Source organism: Triticum dicoccoides, chromosome 3B (assembly GCF_002162155.2).
Source record: "Triticum dicoccoides isolate Atlit2015 ecotype Zavitan chromosome 3B, WEW_v2.0, whole genome shotgun sequence".
NCBI classification, from domain to species: domain Eukaryota; kingdom Viridiplantae; phylum Streptophyta; class Magnoliopsida; order Poales; family Poaceae; genus Triticum; species Triticum dicoccoides.
Window position 1 is genome coordinate 804,757,256 of NC_041385.1, and position 5,158 is coordinate 804,762,413.

Here is a 5,158-nt window from a genome sequence, read left to right on the forward strand (position 1 = left end):
TAGTTGTTGAATCTTGGATTTTTTTCGGTGTTTCTCTGATTAAATAGATACTTGTGTACCTAGAAATGATTTTTTGAAAAAATAAATAGCAAACTATGAGGCAACTGCAGTTCAAAAATGACCCGCTTCCAACTAAATCGGTGGGAATTTGTCTTTTTCACCAGAGGTCGATCAAAACTTTTTACACCCAACCATTTGGTCAATTATGCATTAAATATGTCCTAGTATTTTAGAAAAATGATTTGGTCCAATTTTGCAACAATTATTTGGTAGTTCCTTCACAAAAAAACCTCCTTTCGGGCACTCGAAAAATGAAAAATGGTTTTTCATCCAAAGAAAATGAAAACTTTCTTAGGCAACATTGTTTGCCATTCCAATATGCACCCTTGTGCACAATATGAGATCATTTGAACAAACTATGCCACGAATGTGGCCATAAGTTTGATCATTTGCCTTGAAAGCCATGAATCTTGAGAGATGATAGCTCATTTCTGAGAACACTTTTTTAAAATAATTGCTGTATTACAAGTTTGTTATTTTTCCTGGGAACTTGGCCACATATAATGAAACAATGCGAAGGTTTCCCAATTTTTTGATTTTTTTGAATTTTTTATGCCCGTTTCAAAACGCGGTCAAAATGGCGGGAATGACCGTTCCTAGCTAGTGGTTGAATCTTGGAATTTTTTTGGTGTTTCTCTGATTAAATAGATACTTATGTACCTAGAAATGATTTTTATTTAAAATAAAGAGGAAACTATGAGGTAGCTGCAGTTCAAATTTGACCCGCTTCCTACTGAATCGACGAAATTTGTCTTTTTCACGAGAGGTGGATAAAAAATTTTGACACCCAACCATTTGGTAAATTGTGCATTAAATATGGCCTAATATTTTAGAAAAATGATTTGGTCCAATTTTGCAACAATTATTTGGTAGTTCCTTCACACAAAAAACCATTTTGAGCACTCAAAAAATGATTAAAAATAGCTAGAAATATGAAAAATGCATACAAATTGGTCCTGATCCATAAAATGTGGTCTAACTCTAGTGAAAATTTGTGTGGTGCCCTTTTGCAAAATATTTTTGATAGCTACTTCATAAAATCTCTTTATTTTTAGTACTTAAAAACTATTCTACATCACTGATTTTCTGAACCAATCAAAACTCTATCCACGGATCAATGACATGGCGTCCATCCATCCATCCATCCATCTCTCCATCCCACATCCATCCATCCATCTATCTACAGAAAAGAAAAAAAAGAAAAGAAAAAGAGATACCCACCACCCGCAGCCCAAACCCTAGCTCAGATCGACCCCTCCCCCCGTCGCCCCCTTCCTCCCTCGTCCCCATCTCCTCGCCACCGCCCCCTTCCCGATCTAGCTTCTCTCTCTCGCTCTCTCTTGCAGCAAACCCCTCTCAACCGTAGTGCTTGCAGCCGCCTCCCACCGCTGCTCCCTGATCCAGTTCCACCGCTGCTCCCCGATCTAGATCCGCCGCCATCTCCCTGTCCCTTCGCCGCCGGTCTGCACCCTCCCATCCCCCACCTTTGCCGCCCATCCACCACCGCCGCCCCACCAATGTCGCCTCGCTGCTCCAGCCATCTTCGCCATCGACGGCCGCCTGCCTCACCATCAACGAACACGCCAACTACTCCATTTGCCTCGCTGCTCCAACGAAGACGCCTGCCCGCGGAGCAGATCGGGCGAGATTCATAGACAAGCGAGAAGAGGAGCCCCCCGACTACTCTACGCGTGCCGCCAGATCTTCACCGCCCAGCGCCGACGTCTTCCTCCTTGGTCCTCCCAGGCTACCCCTCGGTCCGCGTCCCTGAGATGGTAAGCTGGTGCTGCGGGCTGGTTCGATGATTCGATTCGTGTTGGTACGAGCGTCCCGTTGATGATGTGTTGTTTGTTTGTTTTTTTACTCAGGCAGGGCGCAAGGAGACGGCGCTCGACCTGGCAAGTTCGTCGACAAGGGCGTCCAGGTCAAGCTCACCGGCGGCCTTCAAGGTTGATCCGATTCGCACAGCCGAAATCCCCTCATTTTCTTCTGTCCCTTCCCAGTGTTATGATAGATACATCGTCAGATCCACTAGAGGGCTCCCTATTTGTTTTACAAAATATGGTTATTTCTGGGTACATGTGCACTAGATAGGTTATGTTTCTTAGTACTCTGGACCTTGAAGATATGTCATGTTATAGAATGCAAGTCTGTATATCATGGTCGTCTCCTTAGTCTGCAAACAAATAAATCATTTCAAGTTTTTTGTCCATGTGTAGTCCATAAATATTAACAAAATTCAAATGATCAATTAATGAAAAGGATTAATCCCTAGATTCACTATATAGTCCATCAAGATTATATGTTTTTCCTATAACAGAAGTATTTCATGTCATAGGATAATTGTAGCTCGGAGACCACGGTCATGGTAGCTTATTTCAAATCATTTGAATTTTTCCTATAAATATTAAATGACGCTGGATTGGAATGGATGCAGGTGGGTGGCCGAGGAGGACCACTAGCTGTCTGTCAATCGGACCACCGTCCTTGATCAACCTCCCGCGGTAGTCAAGCCAGCCATGCATATACATGATGCTGCTGCTACAAGTATGGTATCTTCCATAGCAAGGTTGAAAGGATCCTTAAAACAAGCTAGCTAGGCAACATCTGATCTGAGAGTACATAGTTATGGGCACGCATGTATAAGTGCTGTAGGGAAGGGTTAATTAGCCATGGAGTAGTTGCCAGTAACCTCTTTCTGTTTATGGAGTGTAAACAAAATAAGAGCCCACATACACTTGCATCTTTTCTGAACATTCAGCCCGTCCTGTTTAGTCGAACGAAGAAAAAATGCAAGGACACCAAAAGGTGTGTAGATACACAGATAACAAATATGTGGTTCCATACTAGTTGGAACACTTTTCACTTAAATGATGTGCATGACAGATTTATCCAGCCGCTGCACTTTACTGAACAGTTGTTTCCTAGACATGTTGGGTTTTTCAAACCTTTTCTTGGGAGTAATTATACTTGTTAACTGCTGTCCTTTTGCAAGAAAAAGAAAAGTTGATGTCCTGAATGAATGTAAAAATACTTTAACAAGCCCTTCTTTGTTGCATTTAGGGGCATTGCAAGGCACTGCAATTACCTCGGAGATCTACTCTTGGCGCTGATTAGCTACAGAAGCAGAAGACCATGCTGTATTCTTATTGTAGACCGTGATGATCATGGTGAGCCCCTCCACCCCTTTATTCCCCTCTTTTTTCTGTGATGCTATAGTTTGGCCTCGGTTCCATGGCTAATTACTTGTTGTACGCCACGTCGAGGACCGAGTGTTTGAGCTGATTTGTGTTGTTGGTGGTCATCTAGCTACTGATTTTCTGCTGCAAGTTAGAATGCCTACTGTTCTGTGTTGTAGATGACTACTAAATTATCTAGTTTGCATCCCTTTGATTTCATGTATGCTACTGATTAGTTACAGGTAATTAGAATGTTGTAGGTTCAGTACTAACATGGCCTAATCCATTGGAATAAATTAGATGGGAATATATCTAGTTTGTTAATATAAATCTGATTAGTATGTTTGCTGCCATTTTGTATAAATTAGATGGGAATAAATTAGATGGGCATAATCTATAACAAGCCCTAATTGAACGAATCAATCTGATTGGTATGTTTGCTGCCATTTTGTTAGTCTGCAGAAGCATATCTAGTTTGTTAGTCAGCCACTTTTTTGCCAGAACCATAAATCCTGATGCATGCTGATTATGGTCTGGTCTGTTAGATCTGTTCTCCTGTTGCTTAAAATTTGACTGGATTCTGAATGTGTATCTGCTGGTGTGTATCTGCTGTTGCCTGGATTCTGAATGAACATGTCAGTATACTATATACCCAAAAAAACATGCTTACAGTTCTTTTCATTTCTATGATCAATCTAGTTAGAGTTGCACATGTCAGTATACTATATACCAAAAAAATCCTAGCTAGTGAGAACATTTGTCACTCCATGAACATGTACTGGTTAGTGTTAGTCATACTATTTATCTACATGGCATTTGATGTCAATTCTTGCTTATAAGTTATTGGATCACTCCATGAACACATTCTTATTCTTATATTTTCATTCTTATTCTTTGCATAGGTGAAGTGTGAATCCAAGGCCGAAGCTGTGAATCATATCAACAAAGAGGAGCATATTATCTGTTGTAATTGTACGCATATCTGGGTTGTAGTATACTGAATTGTAATAGACTAATGTAGTCTTGTTTTGGACGAATTTCATTTGCTCTCTAGTATGTTCAAAACAATGATTGTGTATGTGATTTGAATACCCGTGAAATGGAAACATGACAAGAGGGTCCAAGTTATAATGGTTGTTTGACAAATTTCGAAATTTCTGACATGTGGGACATATTTTGAGATAAGCATGACATGTGGGGCCGGCTTACTAGTGGTACCCCAATGTATAATAGCTGAAACTATAAAAATCAAAGGACTAAAAAGGCTACGGCCCAAAAATAAAATGGCTTAAATGTTGGGCCTGGCCCATGTAGTTGACCAAAATTAATCAAGAAAAAATATATAAAAAGGCCGAATTGTTGGGTTAGGCCCATGTAGAAAACCGAATTGGACTGGGCTGAATCTTGTGCCACATCAGCTTGCCACGCTGGATGCCTACGTGGCCTGGGGAGGTTGCTAGTGACCAAAACGAAACAATAGACGTATTTTGGTCGTAAACGTCTTCGATCATTCCAGAAGAAAGGTCGCTATAGTCAGTTTATGACGGCCAGCTTTTGACCTTCTGTTTTTGGTCACAAAAAGGTCGCAAATAGAAATTTGTGACCTTTCAGTGACCAATAGTGGTGGTCACAAGTTCACATATTTCTTGTAGTGTTGGTGCCACGAACCGGGACCAACGCACTCCTTTGATCCCAGTTGGTGGCACCAACCGGTACCGATGACCCCCCTTTAGTCCCGGTTGGTGCCACCAACCGGGACCAAATCCCTCTGCTTCCCGCCCTTTGGGCTGCTGAAAAGAGGCCTTTGGTCCCGGTTGGTGGCACCAACCAGGACTAAAGGTGGCATTCGTCCCGGTTGCTACCACGAATCGGGACCAATGCTTCGTCTATATAACTAGCACTTGTGAAAATTTTCATTC